Here is a 27,944-nt window from a genome sequence, read left to right on the forward strand (position 1 = left end):
CGGTGGATCACTTCCTGTTGATGTTGTCCTGGCAGCATCGGTGAAGGAGGGGTGATTGATGCAAGGTCCTTGTGTGTGTGTGTTGGGGGGGGGGGGGGCACCATTTCAGATGGCCAGGGGAGCCACAGCAAAGCATGGAGGTGGACAAGAGCAAGGGATATTTGGAGGTCAGAAGGTAGGTGCATTTGGTTTGAGGGGGGCCCAGTAGGACAATTGCAGGAGGTAACAATGAAAATGGGGCACATTACAGATTTTGAGCAGAGTGGGAGAGGATCAGAGAAATTTAAAAGGCCAAGCTTTCCAAAAAAGAGACTTTAGACTGAGGGGACAATGAAAATCTATTCGTTAAGGAGAAAGATAGGATTTTTTGTTTTGTTTTGTTTTTTCCATGGCAGACACTGGGAAAGAAGAAAGGCAGGATTTTGATTGCTGAATAGATGATTTCCAACATGGATGGAATCAACTCTCCAAATTGACCAGCCTTCATGCTAACTGTAAAGGAACCCAGATAATCTCTACATATAAATGCCTATACTTTAGATCCTTTCTCTGAATTGTTTCTAACTTTCTCTTTTTTTCCTGGCTAATCCCAGGATTGACTCATGCTCTCACTCTTCGCTAAAAAGTGAAAGCTACATATCATCATCATTAATAATAAATGGAAGGACTCGGGTTCCTGCACTTGTCAGGAAAAGCATAAAGACAGAACAAGCTCTGAAAGTACAAACGAAAGTGATAATGAATCATCACAGTTAAGCTTCTCTAAAAACCCTCCAAGGAAAAACTTACCCCTTTCCACCTTCATTTCAGCTTTTAAGAGGTAGGACAGAAAAGTGAAAAGAAAAGGGAAAACATATGCTCTTCGGGGATTCAGGAGACTTGAGCTCCAGGCTCCATTCTGCAGCTAACTTTCCTGGGCCCTGATGTCCTCACCTATAAAACGAGGTATTTGGACTGGATGAGCTTTATGACTTTGACTTCTTTTAGGGTCAAAGCTCCATGATTCTATAACTCCCTCACCAAAGACGTCATCTGTCCTAATATCTACTGAAGGTGAGAATACAAGAGGATGGAACAAAAGGAAAACACCCTCAAGCTTAAGAAACTGATGATCAACAGAAGTCAGGGAGAAAGTGAAAAGAGTGGGGTGGCAGTGGTTGTCGCATTTACCATATGCCACATAATCATTCCATCTTCACGTCAAATCTGGCCTGTGGCCCTCATGCCATGGCGAGTTAATACAAAGAGATGCCGTGAGCTGCCAGCCGCAGAAAATTAATACATGGGATGTGAGGAAAATGTCTGCAAGTTATACCTCATTTCCCAAATCTACTCATGTCAAGGTCATTTAGCCTTGGAAATACAAAACCTGCTGTGTGGGGAAGAAAACGAAAGAAAGAAAAGAAAGGCTGGCATTTAAATTGTCCCCCAACCCCAACCCCAGTGTCCCCACCCCCTACCCCAGTAACCCAATGTACTTTTCATCTCACATCACCTTGGTCGGTGGAGCTTCTCAGAACTGCTGGATGCTGACGATTAGTACAACAAATCCCACTAGTTAAGACCCATAAAGAAATTCCTGTAAAAATCAACACACATATAATTTGCTATGTTACCTTTTTTTTTTTAAAGTAAATTGCGGCTGTCAAATTACACCCTTTTATTACTGTCACCAGCTCTTTTAAGAACAACTAATCGGAAAAGCCTACCGAGGTATTTAATCAGATTTTTTTCTTCAAAATGACCTAATGTTTTGGTATGAAACTGCTGCCAGCTCATGCTGGGTAGAAATTTAGCACTGTCAGCATTTAATTATTATTTTATCACAGATTTCTTTACTTTCCTATGGGGAAGAAATAACTTAAATAAAAAATGCAGTGAATGCTTAGCTTTTAAAATCACGAGACATCACCCTTGTTATTTTCGATTGTCAAAAATGACTAGTTCAGGGTATGGGACATACGACAGAAATACACTTTTAAGTATTAATAAGTGGTGTCACTATCCCGAGCTTCAATCTCCAGAACCCTGAAACTATGAAGCGAAAATTATGTTCATTGTCCTGGTTCTTGGGAGATGAAATTATTCATGATTCATTCATGCTGTTGTGTGATGGCAGCTACATATTTCAAGCCATGACACTACAACTCTTGACTGAAGCCCACGGCTTCACTCTTCTCCTCCTCCTCCTTGTTATTTTGCTTTTTTTTTTCCCCCATTCAAGTGGGAATAAGAGAGCTGGAGGGAGAACACGAGGATGTAGGGAAAGGGGAGAGAAGACAGGTGTATATGTGTAAACCCCAACTGACAGGGAACCCCAGGTTACAAGTATAGTACTGAAAGAAGGCAGCACTATGGCCAGATACCCAGATGTGTTCCCCAAAACTAGTTTCTCAGCTTAAAGACAGTATGTTGAATGAAATGTCAGAAACAAAAAGACAAACATCACCATGCCTCACTCAAATGGGCTAAATATAATATACAAACTGAGAACTGAAGTTGAGAGCGTGGGTATTCAGGTTGGGGCCTATTGTAAAGGGTCCTAGATCACAAGCAGTCATATATTTAGGATTTCTAAGTGACATTTCTAAACTCTGAGATACTGAGCTATTTGTTTATAACCTGGTCATTCCCTGGAACTTCGGGTATTTATATGACACCTAATACTCAGAGTTAGAGCTCTGAAGCTATGAAAGTCAGTATTTCCCCATTCAACTGTATAAAAAGCTGAAAAAGTGATCAGATACCAAATAGAGATATGAATGAAGCTGATCCGGATAGGGCTAAGGTAAATGGGAATACTGGGTAAAGGATGCTATGCCCCGTATTTTCAAACTTCAACCTCTGTGCAAAATCAAAGGGAGAGATGTTTATTTGGTGCAGTTTATATTTTGGGTAGCATATTATCTCATTTAACTTGTATGGTCAGTTTACTCAAACACCATAATTACATGGAATCTTGAATAGGGCATGAGATCTTGTTGGTTTGTACAGGTTAGTTGGATACTCCAATATATCCCAGAGTAATTTGGGCAGAGGATAAAAAAGTATATGCTAAATCCCCCTTGAGGACTGGGGATAAAGGAGGAAATACTCAGCTTCCTCATCTGAGTAATTTCTGATATTCTTGCAAGCAGTGGGTCCAATCAATTCAATAGGCTGTGCCCTCAATCTTGGGGTTTGCACCTATGAAGCTTATTCCTGTAGAGGAGAAGCCAAACCTACTAATATTTATGCCTAAGAGTCACTTCCAGTGAATCTGGTTTCTTTTTTTTTTGCATGGGCAGGTACCAGAAATCAAACCCGGGTCTCTAGCATGGCAGGCAAGAACTCTACCTGCTGAGAGCTCTACTGTGGCCCACCCCAGAGAGCCTCTTTTGTTGCTCAGATGTGGCCTCTCTCTCTAAGCCAACTTGCAGGTGAACTCACTGCCGTCCCTCCTATGAGGCACATGACTCAGAGGTGTCAATCTCCGTGGCAATGTGGGTCCTGACTCCTGGGGATGAGCTGGGACTCAGCATCATGGGAACAAGAAAACCTTCTGGACCAAAAGGGGGCAGAGAGAAATGAGACAAAATAAAGTGTCGGTGGCTGAGAGATTTGAAACAGTGTCAGGAGGTTATCCTGGAGGTTATTCTTATGCATTATATAGATATCCCTTTTTAGTTTATTATGTATTGGAGTGGTTAGAGGGAAGTACCTGAAACTGTTGAACTGTGTTCCAGTAGCCTTGGTTCTTGAAGAAGATTGTATAACTACATAGCTTTTACAATGTGACTGTGTGATTGTGAAAACTTTATGTCTGATGCTCCTTTCATCCAGGATATGGACAGATGAGTAAAAAAAAAAAAAGGATAAAAGATAAATAAATAGTAGGGGGAGATAAAGGATAAAAACTGAGTAGATTAAAATACGGTGGGTCATGAGATGTGTGAGTTCTTTTTTTTTTTTTCTTTTTATTTCGTCTTCTGGAGTGAGGCAAATGTTCTAAAAATGATCATGGTGATGAATACACAACTGCGTGATGATATTGTGAGCCACTGATTGTGTAATATGGTTGGACTGTAGGTGTGTGGATATTTCTCAATAAGAATAGTAAAGAACCAGTTTCTCTTTCATCTTTCATTTTTCCCTTAGCATTCATCTAAACTCTTCATTTAGAAAAACAACCATTTCATCACCACTGCCACAAAAAAACAATTTAACTCTTCAAACCAACCCAGCTCTCTTCCTCTTTCCCCACAGTTCCTTTCCCTTCGCTTCAGAGTTGAGTTCTTTGACCAAGCTGGTGATACTGGTATAGGCAACATTATCAGTAGTTACTGAGCATCCACTGCAAGCAAGCAATTATTTTAGGAACTGAGGGTTTGACAAGGTGCAAACTCAGGTTCAAAGTGGTACCTACAGAAGCCACCTCATTGTTTATCAGAGCATGGTACGACTGATTATGAGTGGTGGGGACAAGAAAGGTATGACCATTGCCACTTACCAGCTCCAAAGGTTGCCTTGTGCCATAATTACACTTGATTTCAAAGCAGAACTTTTGACTTTTCCTCCAAACCTGTCTTCCCACTCCCCCAAATTCTCCCATCTTAGGAAATGCCACCTCCAGGATGTCATCCCAGCTCCCTCCTTTACCCTTTCATTCCAATGCACCAGGAAGTTCTCTTGATGGCCCCTCCCACACCCTTCCTCCAGGCCAGTGTATCACTCCACTATTCCATTTTTCTCAGCCCCTCACCGTTCTGCAGGCCAGGCACAAAGGTAACGTCTAAATGGAAATCTGACCACATGATTCCGTGCTTGAAACTGGTCCATGACTTCTCTCGAATCACTCTAACCTCCTCCAAGAGCAGGCACACATGGGCCCTGACCCCCTCTTGAGCCTCAGCCCATACCACACTTGTTCACGCACTCGTGCTTCTCCAATTCCACAACCCAGCCGAGCTCCCTGCACCAGCTGCCTCCTCAGCCTGGAAAGCTCTTCTTTCCACTATTTGACAGCAAGCTCCTTCTGGGTTTTTAGGACTCTGACAAATGTCATCTGCTAAGAGCTGGCCCCTAACCACCCTGTCTACAGTGGATTCCTCCATTATAATTTTTTTCCTCTCAGCATGCCATTTGCGCCCTTCATTGTCTCTTATCATGATTTGCAATTATTTCACTTGCTTGTTTATGTGTTAATTATATATAAACTCTTCGCAGGTGGGGCCTCCTTTGTCCTGCTGACTGCTGTAACCCCAACAACACCAGCCTGATGCCTGGCACAAATGAGAGATTCAATATATATATTTTTTAAATGAATGAATAAAGGGTTGTTTCTTAGTTTCCCAAGACAGTGTAACAGGAAGAAGCTACTATTTGCATTTATACATGGTTTGTATCCTGAATAATGGCTTGGCCCTTTCTTAGGTAAATTTCAAGTTGAAGTTGCCTATTATGCTTAAAGGAAGCCAGTTCTCACCATCTGACCCAGATTACCTATTGACAGCAGAGAAGACAGAAGGGATGGAAGTGAGGGGTGGATGCCAGTCTCAGAGCTGGGAAAGGGGTGTAGGTGGTGGAAAGCTGTGGCGCAAGCAGCGGGTAAGATAAGTCTTCCCACTGAGATTTCAGCCCAGCGCTGCTGTAGCTGCAGCTGCTGCCTCCTTCTATTTCTATCTCATGAAGGAAGGGCTACTTCCTCCATGCTGTGGTGCCTTTACAATGTACGGCTACTGCAGATGTCTACTGTGGCATACCATTACATAGATAATCAAACTCCAAGAAACCTTAAAGCTGCCAGCAAATCTCAGTCATGACATCAATTCGACAAGCATTTGCTGATGCCAGACCTTGTTCTAGTCAATGGAGATTTGGAGCTAAAACTTAAAATAAAAACAAACAAACAAACAAAAACCTCTACCTTTAATTAAAGACCAGAGTGAGAGGTAGTCACCTACATAGCATCTATGCGTACCTGGCCTCAGATCCATGCCCACCAAATCATCATCATCAATACCTGATAGGAATAGGAGTGCAGAGTTGATGCTATGATACCAGGGACCCAGAAATGGCATCATTTCTTCCTTCCTTTCACCATCCAGGGAACACAAGGAATGAGGGCCTAAGAGAAATCAAAGTTTGGCTTTGCCAATGCAGAGCTCTGACCAGGCTCTGCAGAAAAGAGGAAACCCGTGGACTCACTGAGACTCCTCAAGGAGCAGCAATCTTGTCCACCATGGCTTCCAGCCCATTTCATGGTCTATCATTCGGCACATCAGTTTCACAACTGTTCCACCTCAACGGTGTGGGATGGAGCTGAATTCCGTGGTATCCCCTGCAGCAAACCCTGTGATGCATCCATCATCTTTCCCATTGTACACATGAAGACAAGACTTAGATCACACAGCCACATGGCCACAGGAAAGGATCCACGCTCGGGTCTTCTGTCTGACTCTGGTTTGGTTCACTACTTTTGAGCAAGGCCATGGAACAACACCACATGCCTGGCACGACTTACATGAAGGAAGTGGATTTTCCTACAAATCCGTAACCACTGCCAGCAAAATCAAAGCAGTCATGTCCAGAAATTTCAAACTATGGTTAAGACTTCAACTACTCAGAATGACCCAGAAATTTAAATAAGAAAGACCGGCCTCTAAGTAGCTAAAAAGCCCATGAACTCAGCAAAGCACTCAGGACTGTCCCCTCAAACTTTTTTTCAGACTCTTACTGTAAACACAATTCTAATTAGTTGTGTTGTCTGGCATCTAAACCTCTAGCCAGGTAGATGTGGTAAATTAAAAGGGACTTCTGGAGGGAGAGAGTGACTGCAATGAAAAGTGATAGACCAAGAGTAAAGAAAAAGAACAAAGTAGGGGTTGGCAAAGTTTCTGTAAAGAGCCAGATAGTAAATACTTTAGGCTTCCTGGCCACATGGCCTCTGTTGCAACTGCTCAACTCTGCCTCTGAAGCTCAAAAGCAGCCACAGACAAATGTAAATGAATAAACATGTCTGTGTTCCAATAAAACTATTTACAAAAACAGGCAGTGGGCTGGCTATAGTTTGCAGATCCCTGGAATAGAGGAAAACTTTAAAGTCAACATAGTATTTAGAAAACTTAGAAATGTGGGGCCATTTAAAATAAAGAAACAAATCATTCCAACTTCAAAAGCCCTTAGTATTACTGGTATTACAAAGCATAGTCCCTGATCATAAAATCATAAGACTTTAGACATCTAAATAACCTTGGTTGAGTACCCCATTTTTACAGATGAAGGCATAAATGCCCAGACAGGTTAAGAGACTTGCTAAGGGCCACACAGCGAATTAAGGATTAAACGTAAATTAGAGATGGGTTTTGACTCTAAATTCAGAAATCTTTCCATTACCTTATGTCTATTACTTTAGCCTTTTCAGGAACAATGGAAAGGAGGAAATGCTCATTTAATTAAAACACTGCACCCTCGAGATTGTTAAAACTCTGAATCACTAAAGTACATAGTTCTGGGTGTTTATAAAAATTATTCTGAGTCATCAAGACAAAGGTTAAATTAGGTTTAATGTACTCGGAGAATATAATTTCAAAAGTACTTCTAAAAGAAATAAATTTCAAATAATTAAAAAACTACAGTGTACAGAAATTCTTATTTTCCCTTGTGCCTGGAAAAACAAGGTCTATCAGTACAAGAAGAAAGGTTGCCACTGTATTTAATAAAGGTCGGCATATGCAGAAATTCTGACTAACTCTGAGATGGTCCAAGAATCACCGGGGCTCTGGGAGGCCCCAAATCATTTCCCAAATTGCTGAACACCCCATATTCATTTAGTTGCCTTACCTACCTGAAAAAGAGAAGCACCCTCACCCCTTACCTGTCCGTCCTGTTCTTTTTCTATCATTAGTAATGTCTTCTGTTCCTTTTGTGAATTAATTCGAAAATAAAAATAGAAACTCTGTTATGTTTATAAAGATTCAGAGTGCTGGTTAAACATGGAAGAGCAGAGGCTGGGAACACCGAGGTGACAAATTTTATTTCTGTGATGACAAGTTAGAGTCCTCCTGCCAGCTGGCCCTTGCAGCAGCCAGAAGGTTGCACCTGTCTACAGGGAAGAAAAGCGGGAGCTGAAAAAGCCTCTGGGGCCCGGTGGTCCGCAGCGCCATGCAAATGAGGTCTAATTGCTCTGGGTCATCGAACCCATTGACGAGGAGAGGTTCCTGACAGCTCCTGGCAGAGGGAAAGCAGGGAGCCCATTTCTGTCACCCTGACTACAAGGTGGATCTGATTCTGTCTAGAGACCCCTGAAAAGGGCTGGTTTGGGGGGTTCACCTCCTCCCTCTTGCTGCTGTAAAGGAAGAAGAATAAGGGGGCGCACCACCTCGCCCTTCTGAATGTCCCTGAGATGCTCTTTCCAGCGTGACAGACCTGCCAAAGAAAGTGAGAAGCGATAAGTGATCAGTCCCTGATTAGATCAGCCACCTTGGGAAAGGTGCTGAGACAGAGCTATTTCACTGAAATAAGGAGAAACCTGGGAATAGATTTCTGGCAAGCAATTCCAAAGTAGATACGGTCTGGATTGGAAATGGATTTCGTGGGTAGATAAAGTCCAATAAATGGCAGGTCACTCAAAAATCATATATCATCAAGTCTCATACAGTGTGTGCCAAGTTTATCGATAATTTAACAGGAGAAGAGCCTATCCTTTAGCAAATATTTAATTTCAAAACCTACCTACTGATTTACTCAGATATAGCATCTATAGTACATTAGAAATAAATTGCAAAAAGCCAGATGCCAATAAAGCTGCACTGAGAGAAGACCAGGTGCATCCATCACTTTCCAAATATTTCCTTAAAGAAAGGAAGAGGGCTTCCCATCGGTGGAAGTAGTCCACTAGCCATTTCTAAATGACACTAGAGAAGAAAACTTGTGCCACAAAGCTCTCCTCCACACAGCACGGACAATACCTGGGCTCCCACTGCCAGGTAAGGCATGCTCAAAGATCATCGAACTGGGAGAGGCAGCTGTCCCAGCGGAGTCAGGTTTGTAGGGGAGACGGGGTATCGATTAAAGCCAGATCTTTAGTAACGGAGAGGAGTCATTCTTTAAGAGGACAGGAGACAGAGGGAATTATTTCGACAGTCACTGTTCAAAGTTATTGCTGCACTAAGCTGCACCCCTGCAGCCGCCACCAAATCATTCATGACAATCCACTCCCAACGCCTCCCCACGTCCTAGATGCAGGGCTAGAGTTTCCAGAGAAAGACTTCCTAAGGGAATGGCAGTTCATTTAACTGAGTTAAAAACAGAGGCACAGCCTCAGCAAGGGCAGATTTGTTCTGTAGTAAGCAATTCTCAAATAAGGTTTTGGGTCTCTTTTTGAGTTGATAAAGGCTCTGGGAGGGACAAAGTCCCAGGATCCTACAGGCCAATGGATGCCTCTAAATGTTATTATTTCCATCCATAAAATATCACGTGGAAACAACGGGGGGCTCCAGGGAGAGCTCTGCCACCCCTAGTGTACAGACCCAGGTATTCAACTCTGTGATCTCAAAGTGCCCTTGTATTCCAAGGTGCTATAACCCAACTGTCAGCTGCTCTTGACAGAGTGATTTCTACCCCTTTTTTTATCCCACTACACTAACATCTGACGGGAAACTTCTCTACTCATGCTACAAGGCAGCGGCTGGAACAAGGAAAGAAGAGTGGCCTCAACCATCAGAAGATCTGGGTCGTATCTTCTCTGGGCTTATCTAAAAATACACAAACAGGTGGGCCCAGACCTCCGAGCCCTTTCCTCTGAAGAGCTCTCAAGATCTCTTCCCCATGAAATTCAGAACTGTCTTTATGGGTAGAAAAGTACAAATTTGTTCGATCTTCTGCATACAGTGTCTTTATGAGGGAAAAGGGTGTAGCGGAACTCTGATACAAAATACCTCCCTCTGCCAGCTTACCCCACAAATGAACACACCCGGCTTTCCAGACCTGCACCCGGACAAGGCTAGCAGGAAGCTTCAGCAGCTGTGGCCATGGGGAAGACCACCACTGAGGCCTCTAGGCCCAAGCAAGGCCCTGAGAATGCAGAGGCCTAAGCTGACTGCTGTGAAGGCTGACGCAACTCAAGAGTTCTTCCTTCCACAATCATACTTCCATCTCGCCTCCCCTCTTGGAAATGTTAAGCGGCTAAACCACTACAGGGACCTCCAGAAGGTCAGAGTTAAAATCACTCTTGTAATGACCTTGAAGGGCTTGGCCATGGGGGCCTCGGACTAGGTGCATCAGGCCAGCTTGGACCTCCGTACTCACCATGCTGACACGTTGCAGGAGGACTGGAGCGCTTGTTTTGGACCAATAAGCACTGGCATGAGACACAGGGCAGTGGGAGGCGGGTATGAATGCTGGAATGAAGATGAGTGAGGGGACCTGATGAGCGACCCACTCCCCACTTTTGCCAAAGGCCAGTCCTATCCGATGCTGGTGAATTCTCTGCAAATCAAAAGCCCAGTCTGGAATTCGTTACGGCCAAGCACAAAGCATAGCTCGTGAGCAGGCAAACCACAAGTATGTAGAAGTCAGCATTTTGGAACCAAAGGCACTGCCACGCTCGATCTCTTGGATGCTACGTAGGGATCGCTCCTTTCCTCGCCCGTGGCATCCAGTGATTCAAAATCCATTCAGACCCCCTAAATTGGAAGATATTAATGTTATCTAACAATTCTGCTTAGAGTCAAAAAGCGCAGGTCATGCTCTCTGTCTACTTTTGGAGGCACTAGGCCGCATCATAGCCACATGATCATATGGTCTGAGTACTACGCTCCCAGTGCTCCAGGAGAGGCCTGACAGCCACAAGGTTTTGAGACTTTTCATCCAGCAGCACTGGGAACGGGAGTGTTTTGAACTGATAAACTCCTCTCTCGGAAGCTAGGGTAAGTGGGAGAAGCATCAGGTCTTTGACTTTTGGCCCAAGACCTCACATAAGCAAATTCCACTCCTGACACCACAGGCGACTTATTTTCAGTCTGTTTCTTTCGCCTCTGATTGCTCTCACATTAATTTTCCAGACGCACCCATTTTCGCCAATTCTAGATGCTCAGGAGGAAAAAACAACGTTAGAACTATCAAAACAGCCACATGTTCCAGCATTTAGCACTTTGTTGAACAATTTTAAATTAGTGCACTTAGGCCACTTTATGCTAACTAATTTAGAAAATTCTGCTTTAGCAGACTTAGCTGGCTGCTTTTCACTGCCAAACTAAATACTCAACTTGAAAATACACCCCTGCGTGCACAGGCGATTTCTCCTTTTAGGCTAGGAATGTAATGTTGACATAAATGTCAAATGAAATTAATGAGAGAATGGGCCCTCAAATGGAACTCCTGTGAAGGGAATTTGTTAGACTGGGACCTTTGAGCCCAAATGTATATATAATTATATAACACTCACATGAGGAAAGAATCTGAATGTTAAACTTTTACAAATTTATCACCTTTGTCAGAAATGCTGCTACCTACAAAAAACGGGCTGCAAGTAAATTAAGATTAAAATACTATTTGAGTGGAAGTGCATCCATCTGTTATGGCAAGCTACTGTAGAATCTGAAGGTAGCCCATCTGCTGGGTAGTAAATCCTTCCCTTATCTACAAGAATTCAGATCAGATGTCTGCTGTCTGGCCTGAACACATCCCCTGTTGACTTTGCAAATGGACTTCTCTCCCACCCACTTCACCCTCCCTCCCTCATCGCAACCAGCAACTCAGGAATAGTAAAAATGGCAGTTAGAGTAATAACAGGTATTTTCACTCAATAGCCAAGGCATCCGATGCCAGCCAAGTGGCTGCCTTAATCTGTACGCTGATGTAGCTACTTTGTCTTGTATTTGTACTCTCAAAAATCTTCCCCAAGGATGGTAGAATCGCAGAAAATCACTCTAATCATGGAAAAGAGCCCTGTTCCAAATAAAACAGCAATTCTTCTCTTGTGAGAGTAAAAGGCACAGAGTAAAATGTCCCCTAAACATGGGGGAAACCTGCGCTTACTCTCATGCCAAGGAAAACGGCAAGGGGGATCCACAGACAGCCACACAAGCATTTAGGCAGAGAACCTGCAAACGTTTAGGGAAAGCTGACGCCTCAAAAAAAAAAAAAAGTCACCGTTTTATTTTTTACCTTTTAGAATTGAATCCTAAGGACCACCATTCTCATTTCTTTTTCACAATCATATAATTTTGAAAATCCAGGAAAAGATCATGGTATTTTCCCTAAGTAAAATTATAAGGATAGATCCTATTTTCTCTCTACCTAAATACCTCTGTCTCCTTGAAACTCCCCCCAAAAACCAGCATATTAGTAACGCAGGTCCTAGGAGTGAGTCCTCCAGCGATGGGAATCTGAGAAATCAAACAAAACTCATAGAATCTTTCTGACGTTCACTCATCTTTAAAGAATTCACCAAATCCATATATTCAGGGAAGTCGCAGAGAATCGCTAAGTAATTTATAGTGAAGGAAAGAGAAAATGCTTAACTACCAACTTCAAACAACACACACTTCTGTTTACTATGAAGGAATCCTCACTCTGGAAAACGTGAAATGCCTGTCTAGACTCAGGGAACACACTTCATTTTTATTCTTCTGCAGGCGATCAGTTCATAATGAACAAATATGGAAATTTTTCTGAGGGGGGAAACCCAACTACCAAAATAACTCCTTCATAATTCATATGTGCAATCACAATGGTGATTAATAAAAAACCTGAAACAGTTCCTGAAAGCCTAAAGCATTAATTACTCTGTTAGATGTCAGGCTCTATGAAAACCTATGACAGCAGGTTACTCAGGCAAATTAAATCATGTGAACTTAAGGCGGAAAAAGAGAAATCTTAACCTGGTGGGCTTGAAGGCTGGTGAACGCAGCTTTCAAAGAGGTATGACCAACCCACACAGCTCTTCAGGGCTCTATATTTCACCCTCGGAAGACATATGAAAGGGGAAAAAATGCCACTGCAAATTGAATTTATGCTGGGATGAAAAGAAATATTATATCCTTTGAAAGATCTAAAATAAATGAATAGTACACTATTTCCATTACCGGGGAACCTACCTCTCCTTGAGCGGGTCCCGTGTGTCAATCAAGAGTTGGTCACTGTATTTCTTCTCTTGGCTTCTATGACACCACACACTCAATATCCCTTAACATCACTGAGGGCTCAATCTCATTCCCTTTTGCTAGCTCATCTTCCTTGGTCAATCCCTAAATGTAAGCACTCAGGGCTCTGCCTAGGGCTCCTCTTTTCTCTTTTCCCCACGATGTTACCCAGTCGTGTGTCTGTAGACATCACCTCTGTGCTCACAATTCTCAAACTGCTATCTCCAGCCCAGATCTCTCCCTTAGCTCTAGTTGTGAATCTCCAGCTGCCCTCCTGACATGTGCAACAAGGCTCAGGCATAGGCTGTTCAAACTCAGGCAAATACCTGTATACCAACATCCATGGCAGCATTCTTCACATTAGGAAAGCGTGAAAATAATCCAAGTGTCTATCGACAGATGATTAGATAAACAAAATGTGGTCTATAAATACAATGGAATAGTATTCAGCTGTAAAAAGACTAAAGTTCTCACACATGCCACAACACGGATGAAACTTGAAAACAGTAGGCTAAGTGAAAGAAGCCAGGACCCAAAAAGACATATATTGGATGATTCCACTTAGAAGAAATATCTAGGATATGCAAATTCACCGAGACAGAAAGTAGATTTGAGGTTTCCAGCGGCTAGAGGGGAGAGTGAATGGAGAGTTAATACGCTTAACAGGCACAGAGTTTTTGTTATGGGTGGTGAAAAAGTTTCAGATGTTGGACAACATTGTAAAAATAATTAATGCCGCTGAATCCTAAACTTAAGAAATGGTTAAAATGGCAACTTTTGTGTTATGTGTATGTTTACTACAAATAAAAAAAGACATTTAGAATATCCAAAACAGAATTCATGAAGTCAACTCTCCACCCCATAATGTTCACCCCAAGTCTTTCCCATCTCAGGAAATGATACCACCTTCCAGTATCCGAGAACTATCCTCCATTCTTCCATTTCCCTCAACCTCCACTTCTAATTCATCAACAAGTCCTGTTGGCTCAGCTTCCCAAATATATCTCAAAATTCTTCTACTTCACACTTTCCACTTTTACCACTCTAGTTGAAGGCACTTCTCTCCCAGACACTGCAATACCTCTTAACTAGTCTCTCTGCTTCCATTGCTGATACTTTTTAATCCATTCTCTACATAGTATCCAGAATGTTCTCTTAAAAAATATAAACTAGACTCGGTGATTCCTTGGCTTAAAATCTTCCAGCAGCTTCCCATTATGTCTAAAATAAAATGCAAATTACTTGCCTAAAAGACCTGACATTATGGAGCCCTGCCACCTCATCTTTTAGACACTCCAAAACTTACCACCCTTTAGCCATATAGGCCCTGCCCCTGGCTCCTCAAACATGCAAGCTCGTTCCCATCTCAGGGCCCTGGCTGTACCATACTCTTTGCAGGGCTGACCCTTTATCATTTAGGAAGCCCTTCTCTGGCTCCTCTTCTCAAAGATGTCCCACTATTGTTCTTTATTATTCTTTACATACATATTATTCATATGTATGGTCATAGTATGTTATGCATTTCTTTGTTTAGAGTCATTTATTGTTTTCTTGTCCCTTTACCAGAATGGCCTCTCCATGCTAGCAGAACATCTGACCATCTTTTTCACTACTTTATCCCCATGGGGTAGATGCCCAATAATATTTACTGAATATAAAAATGAATATATTTCCCTGTATTTTGTCATAACTTTATAATAGAAATTATTCTCATTTTGAAGAGGAGAAAATTGAGGTTCCCAGAAGTAAGTCTTAAGGTCATCCAGGCAATAAGAGGCAGGAGCAAAATGTGAATCCAAATCTATTTGACACCAAAGCTCATCTTTCCAGATCCCAGACCAAAATTTCTAGCTGAGTTTAGAAAACAACTTAAGAACTCAAGAACTCTGCTCCTAGCATTTTCCAGAAACAAATTTCTGGGAACTTGTTTTAGGATCAGAGCTTCTCCTTGGGTCATCACTTTGTCATCTAAAATGGGTGATCAAAATTAGTCTTCCCCCAGAGATATTAAGAGAAATCATTTCCTTCCAGATTATAAAATGTTTCACAAACTGTCGGAGGATTGTTTTTCAGAACTACCACAAAATTTGTTCTGTGCTCAAAGAAAACCACTGTGTGGGGTTCTCAGTTAAACTGGGTAATCGTAAAAATTGTCAAAAGTCAAGGATCACAATAACAGCACCAAATGTGGACTCCACTTTCTCAAAGCACTTTAAAGGTGACGTAGTCACCTATTGGAAAAATATAGGCAGGGAAGGAACTAGGTGATTTCAAATGCTCCACCCTGCTCCCGTATCTATGATTCTTTGTACTAACACTTAATTGCCTGGTCCACCTACCAGAAGCAGAACAGCTCTCCCTCCAACATGATCCCTGAGAAGTGTGACCTGATTTTATTTGTAGTGGCAAAAAATTTCTTGCACAATTGGTAAAAGCTGGGTACGAGGATCCCAAGGCTTCACTTGCCAGAAATTTAAATCATGTTTTCAGGGGCCCTTCCCCCTTCCTAGGGTTAGAGGAACATTTGAGGGGCTGACATGGTGCCCGGAGGATTGGATAAATCCTGATCTTCAGTTTGTCGGGGCCACCTATACATTGCACATCATCCAACCATTTTGCTGGAACTGCTCCTTTCCCTCCAAGCCCAGTAGGGGCCCAGAGTCCTTGGTTGTGGCTTCCAGGGCCATGGTCCTGGACACTACGTCCCTCGGGCATCCACAGGCCACCATCACAGAGTGTGGAACATTCCGTGTGCTATAGGGCAGAGAGTCATTGGTCTTTGCCATTCCAGGGACTCCCCCCAACTCCCAATGCCTCTCCTTTTCCTTCTCCCATGTTTTCTCTTTCTAGCAATAGCCAAGAATAGTGTTTGGTTTATAATCATCATGAAATTAATATATTTTTTGGACTAGTGTATGAATGAAAGAATGCACCCTACAGATAATAAACACCTCAGTCTAACCAAGAAGGCCTTGAATGCGATGATCCCAAACTCATTTTTTTAACAGCATTGCTGAGGTAAAATTGACATATTTAAAGAGTACAAGTTGATAAGGTTTAACCTATGTGTATACCTGTGAAACCGTCACCACAATCATAATGAAAATATCCATCACTCTCATGGGCTTTTCTGTAAACCCTCTCCCTACCACCATCTCAAGGCAATAAGTGATCCCCTTTCTGTTCCTATATATTACTTTGCATCTTCTTTATATGTATATGTATAGAATCCTTTGGAGGGTGGTTTCTGACTTCTTTCACACAGCATAACTATTTGGAGATTCTGCCATGTTTATTCATGTATCAATAGTTCATTCACTTTTATTGCCCAATAATGGTCCATTGTATGGACATACCACAATTTGGTTTTCTATTCACCTGACAATGGACATTTGAGTCATTTCCAGTCCGAGATTATTCCAAATAAAGTTGCTATGAAGATTTATGTACAAGTCTTTGCGTGGACAAATGCTTTCATATCTCTTAGGTAACTATCTAGAATTGGAATAGATAGATCACATGGTAAGTATATGTTTAACTTTTTAAGAAACTGCCAAACTGTTTTCAAAGTAGTTGTACTATTTCACATGCCCCAACAGTATACAGACTTCCAGTTTCTCCATATTCTCATTAATGCTTAGTACAATCAGTCCTTTTAATTTTAGCCATTCTAATAGGTGGTTGTACTATCACATTGTGGATTAAATTTGCATTTTTCACATGACTACTGATGGTAAGCATTCTTTCATGTGCTTTTTTTTCACCATCTGTCTATCTTCTTTGGTGGAGTATCTATTTAACTCTTTTGTCCATTTTATTTATTGGCCAACCTCATCTTTCAACCTTATTTTTCCAGTATTCTTCTTTGTGTACTATTTGCTCCACTAAACTCAGCTCATGAAGCCCTACACCCACACCTCACACTTGCCTCTAAACATCTGCTTATGCCATTTCCTTCACCTAAATGACTTAATGTCATTTTGAGTGTGTGTGTGTTACAGTAAAACTTTATTTATGGACACTGGAATTTGAAGTTCCTATCGTTTTCATATGTCATGAAATGTTATACTTTTTATTTTTATTTTTTACTACAGTTTTATTGAGATACACTCACACACCATACACACCATCTGAAGTATACAATCACTGGCTCACAGTATCATTACGTAGTTGTGCGTACATCCCCATGATCAATTTTGGAACATTTTCACTACTCCAGAAAGGAAATAAGAATAAAAAACAAAACCCAAATCCTCCTTTACCCCTTATCCCTCCACCTCCCACCCACTGGCCCCCAGTACTGGTGTGGTAGTTATTTAACTGCTAATGAAAGAATATTAAAATATTACTGTTAACCATAGTCCACAGTTTGCAATGGTATATTTTTCCCCATGTATGCATCTATTATTATTTTTTTAACACTTGTTCCCTCTATTATTTATTTATTTTTAATCCATATGTTTTATACATCTGTCCATACCGCAGATAAAAGGAGTATCGGACACAAGGCTTTCACAATCACACAGTCACATTGCAAAAGCTATATCATTATACAGTCATCTCCAAGAAACATGGCCACTGTTTCAGGTACTTCCCTTCAGCCTCTCTGTTACACCTTAACTAAAAAGGGGATATCTATAGAATGCGTAAGAATAACCTCCAGGATAACCTCTTGACTCTCTCTGAAATCTCTCAGCCACTGACACTTTATTTCCTTAATGCCATTTTCACCTACATTTTTGCACAATCAAATTCTATTTATCCTTAAAATCCTAGATGAGGTGCTACATTCATCCTCAAGCCTTCCTTGAACCCAGTTTGAATGCAATCGCTTCCTCACCTGAACTGCCATAAAATTCAGTTTTCTGGCATTATTTTTAATTTGCTATTTTAAATTCTACTCATTTTCAAGAATGAATGTTTTTAATAGTGTTTACTTTATTATACTGAGAGCAATTTATTCCCTCAAATCTTTAAGGTTCATTTCACCCAAATTCATCAATTATACAAATATTTACTGAGCATCTACTGTGAGTTACGTGCTAGTAGAGACACATGATAGATCAGTGAGTAAAATAGGTAAGAAATCCCTTCCCCCGAGGACTGGGAATTCTAGCAAAAGAAGACAGACAATAAATAATGGTCAGAATAAATATGTGAATTATATAGCATGCTGAAAGATGAAAAATGCTAAGCAAAAAATAAAAAGTAGAGCAGCGAACGGGAGACGGGGAATGCCGGGGATGGCGGAAGTGGGGCAGATGGCATCTTTAAAAGGGGTGGTCAGTGCAAGCCTGAGTAGAGAAGTGACATTTGAACAAAACCTTGAGGGAATTGAGGATGATAGGGAGTAGCCATGTGTCTATCTGGGGGCTACTTGTTTTCATGTCTTCTTATGTTCCTGACCTATAAGTCCCAAGGTGAGATCTTGATCCAATTCAGCTTTGTACCTCCCCTCAAATTACCTAGCACAGTGCCTAGAACAGAGAAGGGCTCAAAAATACTTGCATGGAGAACGAATGATGGAATAATGAATTAATGGGCAGGCTCAAATCTGCTGGGAGAATATCCAAAAATTTAAAAATTAAGGGAAAGCAGGAAGTGAGAAAAGAGGCAAGAAAGGTTAGTATGAACAGGTGGATGTGAAAAACTAAGGCCATAAGGAAAAAAGAATTTACCAAAGCACCTCAAGGAAGCTTTATTATGGACTCTGTGCAGGTTTTATATTTCTGATCACAAAACCAGTGTCAGATGGTGATGTGCTCTACCGTGCTCATAACGGATTAGTGTTTAAGGTTGCTGTGGACTTCACATTACCTTTAGAACTAAGCTACTAAACCGCTCAATTGCAACTATTCTCCCTGATCATGATTCAAAAAGTGTGTGCTATCTTGAAATAGACTGATGGAAAGGTACATTTTTCTTTGTTTGTTATGCTTCTACCTTGCCTTGTCTTAGAAAATATTTACAGTGACTTTCCAAAGGCAGGGGAAGGAGGGTTTAAGCTAAGCATGTTAACCAAATAACCTCTCCTGACCCAGTCAGCCCAGATTTGGGTACTCTCTACCACTTTTCCCTCAGTGTGTCCCTACCTGGTAAATTGTGTCTGCCAGTATTCATTTGGTAAAGGCAAGGTACAAATAGGCTTCTAAAATTTTAAAGTCAATGCAAAAAAGGGAAACATTTTCAGTGATCTGACATTTTCAGTATATCAATAACCATAAGAGACAAGCAAACCAACTGGCTGGTCCTGAAATTTTCTATAAAGAGCTTCCTGTATAAAGCAGGGTGGATAAAGTAAAGCGTGAAGCCAGTGTCAGATGATAGGGAATGGTGGGGATTGGGGTAAATGGGAGGGTGTGTGGCTACTCTAATGGCAATCAAATGCAAAGTTTTTAAAACCACCTTTAGGGAGAAGCAACACATCTCCAGGACAAATCAAGCCCATGAGTCATGGTTTGGGTCAAGCAACAAACACAGCAGTGGGGTGCAAGGGGCTTTTTTGTTTTAGCATCCAAATACACTGCCCAATGGCCTTTGGATACAGCACAATTCAGTGAAGGCTCCAGGCTTATACATCAGAAATGGAGCTCTCACTGGTCACACTAAATTCAGGAACTGGTTAGAGAATGTGAAGGACTGTAAGGGTGCATATCCTTTTGGCAATCCTCCATGTATATTATCTTGCTCAACTGACTGTTTGATCAGTGTTGGGTAGCAGTTATGTTTGAGGTTAAACTCTTGGCCAGCATCTGGAATGCAGTTCTCCTGGATTGCTAGTTAAGTATGGAGATAAATGATTTAAGACAGAGCAGGGCCTTGGGGTAGAGATGCCATTTCAAGAAGAAGGGCCTGGCAAGAATACAAACCTAAATAAAAGGCATCCAGTGCCAGTGGGCAAAGCCAATACTCCTCTTTACAATAATTTCAGGACACAAACAAATGGGTAATCAAGTTTTCATGACTGAAGCACTTTAGCCTGGAATTTTGTAATAAGTATAATCAAACACACATCTTTTAAAGGTTGCAGAACGCCTAGCTTCCAACCTTGCAACTTCTTGATGTACCTTCAAGATTAACTAGTTCCAATCATATGCCACAAATTAAGCGACCCTCTGCACAGTATTGTAAACTATAAGTCAATTTAAGGTTGCGAGAATTCTACCAAAAAAAAAGAAAGGAAAAACTAACTCATTTAAGAATATTTGAAACATAGTCATTTTTTTCTCTAGCAATAGCTAAATAGTGGAGCTGATTGATTACCAAGTGTACTCCCAGAAAATGGTACTAAAACCATATTGTCCTTGAGGAAGATAATGGGCTGTTATAATCTCTAGAGAAGGTGCACTTTTCTCTCTAGACCATCAAACTTTAATAACCAAACTTACTAAAGCATTTCAGATTTACTTAGAGGAACAGGACAGTTGGAAACACAGCAGTCTTGTCGGAACCTTTAGACATCTCCAAAATCAAACTACAGATGAAAAATCAAATGAGTCCCTTTTAAATTTCATGACAAGGAAAAAAACAGACCAAGCTTAAACAATTTTCCAACTACTGAGGAGGAAGAGAGAGGGAGACAAGCCCCACCAATCTATCACTGAGCATGTTCTCTTTGCCTCTCATGGTCCCATGGAAGCCTTAGGAAGAAGTTCATTCCCTACTTGGATTTCATGACGGGAGGTGGGAGACAGGCACACCCAACAAAGGTCAAAACTACAATAGTCACAGGTGCACCATGCGGACTAATTCAGGGATGCTGTGACTGAAAGCCTGAGACTGGAAGTTGGCTGAAATCCCTCAGCAACAGCAGTGGAGATGCAGCTTCTCAAAATTCGCCATGAGAACAATATGTAACAGGGCTGCATATTCCTGGTGATTTTTATCTCCAACAATAAGCCAATGCTGAGAAGGGTTGTGTGGCTGCATTCACAGGACAAAGCACCAAAGGCTATTTTAAGAGCATCCTAGGCTTCTGCTTAGGAAAGGAAGAGAAACTCAGCCTCCTCAGGTACCTCAGGGCTGCCTCCCTTCCTTCCCCACTCCCACAGCTTGGAAGCAAGGCATCTTGGCTTAAGGAAGAGGAGTGCTTGGCACAGTTGATGGGCTGATGGGGCCCAGGTGTTGGGCACTCAAGAAACAGAAAGGAGGAAACTCCTAAAAGTTGAGTAAAGTGCCCAAATAGATATTATCATTTGAATTGACCCACCTGCAAAAAGGCATGCAATCACCTGGAAACAGTTTCAGAAAGGGAGTTCAATGACTAGAGAAGTGGGCATCAATCAATCAACAAAGGTCGAAGCCCTTGTGCTTGACTCTGAAAGTAAACGGCAGATGTCTGAGTCATGGTTACCATCCTCAAAGAGTTAACATAAACCACAACGGCAGAGAGAATGGCAGAGGAGACAACAGCAAAGGAGAGATATTAAGCAATTTCTGGGAAACTGAGGATATGTGCAGGAGACAGCTGAACTCAGGCCTAATGGAGAAAGCTGAGCTAACATTCTAGCAGAGGTGAAAGCTGATCAGAAGTAGGTTGATATGCCCCACAGAATCCTAGAAAGGCTCAGAAATTGGAGGCATCAGTTACCATGGAAGGAGGGAGGGAGGGAGGTGTGAGCAATTAGTAAAGATTCTACAAGAAAAAGCTAGACCCTCATATTCCATTTCCGCTTTGCACAGCCAGGTGATTCCCCTTTCCCTTCCCCACAGAAATCCAGTTTCATGCTAGAGAAACTGAAAGAGCTCAGGCTTTGAGGACCCTGCACAACAGAGAGCAGGCATGAGGCACCAGACTAAAATCAGGGGCAAAAGTTGAACAGTGAAAACCTGAGCCCCCTTCCCAATCTGCAGCCAGAACACCAGCAGCCAGGCTCGGACCCTGTATGAAGGAAAACAGTCTGCAGAAACAGAATGGCTTCATAGAAAAACCTCCTTTAAGAAACTGGCTCACCTACCAATCACTTCACAGTGAAGCCCCCCATTTAAGAGCCTTGCTCAAGCACACACAGCTTCCAATAAACTTTTTAGAAACTTACATTTAAATATGAAAAGGAATCTAAGGACCACCAGGAATTTGAGGGAAATTTCCCAGTGTGAAAGTCAGAATCTAAACTAACAGGAAAAACAAGAAACTCCAAGTAAACAGAGACAATGCAGGAAAAGAAAGAAAACACCAAAAAATGTTAATAGTTCTCCAAGAGAAAGAAGGCATTGCTTTCATTTAAAAAAAAAAATACACAGGATGTTGTAAAAAGAAAACAGTTGAATGTTGGATTGATCTTTTTCTTTCTTTTTTTTTTAATCTTTTATTGATCTCTTTGTCTTATTGTCTTTCTTGATGGTTTCCTTCACTTTAACTTCCGATTCGTATATTGGATTATTTGATTTTGCTCCTCATATTTTTAATTTTTAAGAACCGTTCATTTCCCCCCACATGTTCCTTTTCATCATATTGAGAAAGGTTCCTTCTACCTGAATTTTCTGAGTATTTTTATCAAGAAAGGGTGCTACATTTTGTCAAATACCTTTTCTATATATATTGAGATAATCATGTGGGTTCTTTCCCTTTCATTCTATCTATGTGATACATTACACTGATTCTCATATATTAAATCACCCTTGCATTCCTGAGATAAATTAGACTGTGTCGTGCTCAATCTTTTTAATATGCTGCTGAATTCAATTCACTAGTATTTTGTTTAGGATTTTTCCATCTATATCCATAAGAGAAATTTGTCTGTAATTTTCGTTTCTTGTGATGCCTTTACCAGCTCTAGTATCAGTATAATAGTGGTCTCAAGAATGAGTTAGGAACTATTTCCTCTTTTGAATTCTTTTGGAAGAGTGTGAAAAGGATTGTTGTTAATGTTACCAGACAAAGGCCATGGATTCTTTTGCTCATCACGCTCAATAACCAATTCCTGAGACACCAGGGTTTCAAAGAAATAAAGAGTTTATTACTAGGGGTGGAATAGGAGAGCTGATGGCCTATCGGCCCAAAATCTGTCTCCCTGAACTGCAGTAATTCTGATAGTTTTACTGGAGAGAAAGATGGACAGGGTTTTAGGATAATGAGCACAGTGGCCCCAGATGATATAACTAGAGGTGATCTAATTATTGAGCATGTGCAGACTGATCACATGATTAGTCAGACAATGTACGTAAGAAAATGGTGGAATGAGGTATAGATGGCTCGTAGGTTAGAGTCTAAACTACTGCGCATGTAGGCAGGGGCACTTTGGTTACATCCAGTCTTGGTCATCAAGATAACTTTGGATTTGGGGTGAGTTTGTTCTGGGCTGAACCGAGACCCTTCATTAATAAACTCCAGGAGCTATCTTAAGCGATACAAGACCCTAAAGTTGAAAAACTGGATAACTGGGTACAGGTAAAGGTTAGTCACAAGGTTTTTACAATCACAGGGGCAGAAGGCAACGGTTATTCAATCATTATCAGAGATCAAGGCAGCTGGATTACAATTTAGAAATTTCAGGTATTTCCCTGTGTCTACTCCAATATACCAGAAAGCAAAAAAGGAATATCTATATAATGATTCAGCAGTCAAAATCATTCCTTAAATCCTCATTTCTTGGTTACATTCATTCTTCCTGAAATTTTTGGTAAAATTCACCAGCAAAGCCATCTGGTGCTGGACTTTTCTTTGATGGAGGGTATTTGGTTATCTATTCAATGTCTATATTTGTTATAGTTTTTGAGATTTTCTATTTCTTCTTGAATCAGTTTAGGTAATTTGTGGCTATCTAGGAATTCTTCCATTTCATCTAGATTATTATAACTTGTTGGCATATAATTGTTCATAGTATTCTTTTATAATCCTTATTTCTGTCACCACTTTCATTTCCGGTTTTAGTTATATGTATCTTTTCTCTTTTTTTTGTCAGTCTGGCTAAAGGTTTGTCAATTTTATTGATTTTTTCAAAGAACCAACTTTTATTTTTGCTGACTCTCTCAACTATTTTTCTATTCTCCATTTCATTTACCTCTGCTGTAATCTTCTCTATTTTTTTCTTTTTCCAGCTTTTTAACTTTTTTATTTTGAAAAATAGCATATATACAAAAAAAGCAATAAATTTCAAAGCATACCACAACAATTAGTTATACAACAGAGTTCAGAGTTTGGTATGGGTAACAGTTCCACAATTTTAGGTTTTTCCTTCTGGCTGCTTCAAGATACCGGAGACTAAAAGAAATATCAACATAATGATTCAGCAGTCATACTCATTTAAGTCATACTCAAAGTCATACTCGATCTTTCTCCCAAATTTTAGGGGTATTTGGGCTATGCCCATACTAACTTTTCCATCTTGAAAAGGGCTGTCAAGACTATGGAATAGGGGGGATGGAACTAGCTGATGTTCTGGAGAGACTGGCCCCTCTGGGTTTCAGGAGTTATCAGGTCTAGGAACCCATTTGGAGGTTGTAGGTTTCTGGAAGGTAATCACAGTGCATTGAGCCTTCATAGAATCTCAAATAAAGTCCTAGGTTTTCTTTACAGTTGGCAGGAATGGTTCTGGCAGGGATTTGGTAAACCATGGAACATAGCAATATCTAGCTGAAGCTTGCATAAGAGTAGCCTCCAGAATAGCCTCTTGACTCTATTTGAACTCTCTCAGCCACTGATACCTTATTTATTACAATTCTTTTCCCCTTTTTGGTCAGGAAGTCATTGTAAATCCCACAGTGCCAGGGCCAGGCTCATCTCTAGGAGTTGTATCCCATGTTGCCAGGGAGATTTTCACCCCTAGATGTCATGTCCCATATAGCGGGGAAGGTTAGCGATTTTACTTGCAGAGTTGGGCTTAGAGACAGAGAGGCCACATTTACCTCACTCTAATCTTAATTATTTCCTTCTGTGGGTATACTTTCCTTTTCTTTTCTATTTCCTCAAGATGTGAAGTTATTAATTTGAGATGTTTCTTCTTTTCTAACGTGCTCATAGCTATAAATTTCCCTCTAAGTTCTGCCTTTGCTGCATCCCATAATTTTGTTTTGTTTTGCTTTCATTTTCATTCATCTCCAAGTATTTTCTAATTTCCCTTATCATTTCTTCTTTAACCCAGTTAAAGCGTATGCTGTCTAATTTCCACATATTTGGAAACTGTCCAATTTTCCTTCTGCTATTGATTTTTTTGAGGGGAGGGAAGGGTGGTACATGGTCTGGGAATCAAACCCGGGTTTCCCGCATGGAAGGCTAGCATTCTACCACTGAATCACCCATGCACCTGTTATTGATTTCTATAGCTCATCTCATTATTTCTTGAGACTTTGCTTGTGCCAATTATATGGTCTATCCTAGAGAATGATTCATGTGCACATGGAGAGAACATGTGTTCTGCTGTTTTGGCTGAAATGCTGTGTGTATGCGCATGTGTGTTTTAGGACTATTTGGTTTATAGTGTTATTCAAGTCCTTTATTTCCTTGCTGACTTTCTGTACAGATGTTTAATCCAGACTTGAAAGTAGTGTACTGAAATCCTCAACTATTTTTATAGATTGTCTATTTCTCCTTTTGAGCCTATCAATGTTTGCTTCTTATATTTTGGGTCCCTGTTTGGTGCATATGTTTATACTTGTTATATCTCCTTGATGAATTGGCTCTTACCAATCAATCTATAGTGTCCTTCTTTGTCCCTTTTAACAAATGTTTACTTAAAGTCAATTTTGTCTGATACGAGTATGGCTACCCCAGCTCTCCTTTAGCTACTATTTACATAAGGAAATTTTTTCCATCCATTCACTTTCAAATTACTTTTGTCTTTGTATCCAAAATGAGTCTGTCTTATGCTTTCTTTGGTCCCTCCTTTTCTCCATTTCTCCTTTCCTCCTTTTGGTTTAGATGATGTTTTGTAATGATCCATTTTGAATCATTTCTCATTTCCCTTTTTTTGTAGATCTTTTAGATTTTGTGTGTCTATGGTTAACATGAGAATTACATTTAATATCCTAAATATATAACAATTTAGTTTGTATTGATACCAACTTAACTTCAATAGCCTACACAGACTCTGTTCCTATATACCTCCATCTCTTCCCTTTATGTTATTCTTTTCAAAATTACATCCTTACACATTCTGTGCCCAGTAACAATAGTTTATGATCATTTTTCATGCATTTGAATTTTAAACCATATAAGAAGTCTATTACAAAGACAGCATTACAAATGAAAAAAAAATGCTGTAATACTGGCATTTATATTATCCATATAATAACCTATACCAGAGGTCTTAATTTCTTCATCAACTTTATTTTTATTTTTTATTGTAAAATATAGAAAGATACAAGGCAAAGAAAAAAAGCAATAATTTTCAAAGCACAGTTCAACAAGTAGTTACAGAACAGATCTCATAGTTCGTCATTGGCAACCATTTCACCATCTCAGATTTTTCCTTCTAGCTGCTCCAAAACACTAGAGGTTAGAAGGAATATTAATATAGTGATTCAGCAGCCATATGCATTTGTTAAATCCCATTTTCTCTGTTATTCCTCCTCCTTCTCCTTTAATCCTTCTCCCAATCTACAGGGATTTGGAGGACAATGCCCATTTTGCCTTTTTCATGTTGAGATAGGATAAAGGGATAAAATTAATTGATAATTTTTGAGAGGCTGGTCCTCTGAGTTTAAGGATTTACCTAATCTAGGAAGCCTCTGGGAATTATATCTTCCAGGAAGGCAAACCTAGTGCATGAAACTTTTATAGAGTCTCAATTTGAGCCCTAGGTATTCTATTCTTAGACACCAACAGGAGAGGCCCATAACTGTTTATGCACCAGCCACAGCCTCCTTCATGGAACTCACTACCAAAGCCAAGATGCCTATGGTGGGACTTGACACCTGGAAATCCAGGCAAAGTCAAAGAGGCTGTGAAGGCAGCAACTGACATAGGATATCACCACATCGACTGTGCCTATACCCATAGGAATGAGAATCAGGTTGGTGAAGCCACCCAAGAGAAGATCCGAGAGAAGTCTGTTAAGAGGGAGGATCTCTTCTTTGTTAGCAAGTTATGGCGCACCTTCTTTGAGAGACCCCTTATGAGGGAAGCCTTCCAGAAGACCCTCGAGGATCTGAAACTGGACTATGTGGAGATCTATCTTATTCATTTTCCACAGGGATTACAGCCTGGGATGGACAGTTTCCCTAAAGATGATGAAGGTGATATTTTCCTCAATAAAACAACATTCTTGGAATCCTGGAAGGGAATGGAAGAGCTGGTGGATGAGGGGCTGGTGAAAGCCACTGGGATCTCCAACTTCAAGTACTTCCAGATCGAAAGACTTTTGAACAAACCTGGACTTAAACATAAAACAGTGATTAACCAGATCAAGTGCCACCCATACCTCACACAGGAGAAACTGATCCAGTACTGCCACTCCAAGGGTGTCATATTCACTGCCTACAGCCCCCTGAGTTCTCCAAACAGACCTTGGCCCAAGCTGGGGGAAACTTCACTACCCTAGGAGCCCAAGATTAAGGGGATTGATGCAAAGTACAAAAGAAAAAAAAAACAAAAAAAAACAAACACAGCTCAGGTTCTGATCTGGTTCCATATCCAGAGGAATGTGGTTGTGATACCCCAAGTCTGTGACACCTCAACACATTGCTGAAAACTTTTAGGTCTTTAACTTTAAACTGAGTGATGAAGAGATGGTGACTATAATCAGCTTCAACAGAAACTGGAAGGCCTGTGCCATACAGTATGTCTCTCATTTGGAGGATTATCCATTCAATGCAGAATACTGAAGATGAATTTCCAGATGAGATAATCCAGTGGATTCTCTCTTCACTATACTGGTGTGT

At 40.8% G+C, this 27,944-nt stretch overlaps 1 protein-coding gene and 1 pseudogene across 3 annotated transcripts in view; one reads left to right on the forward strand and one right to left on the reverse strand.

The window, feature by feature from the left end:
- The window catches only part of FOXN3 (forkhead box N3), a 413,410-nt gene that overhangs the window by 359,029 nt on the left and 26,437 nt on the right, over nucleotides 1-27,944 (reverse strand). The window lies entirely within an intron of this gene.
- Nucleotides 135-27,887, forward strand: LOC143651416 (aldo-keto reductase family 1 member B10 pseudogene; annotated as a pseudogene).

This window comes from Tamandua tetradactyla, chromosome 12 (assembly GCF_023851605.1).
Source record: "Tamandua tetradactyla isolate mTamTet1 chromosome 12, mTamTet1.pri, whole genome shotgun sequence".
Taxonomy (NCBI): Eukaryota; Metazoa; Chordata; class Mammalia; order Pilosa; family Myrmecophagidae; genus Tamandua; species Tamandua tetradactyla.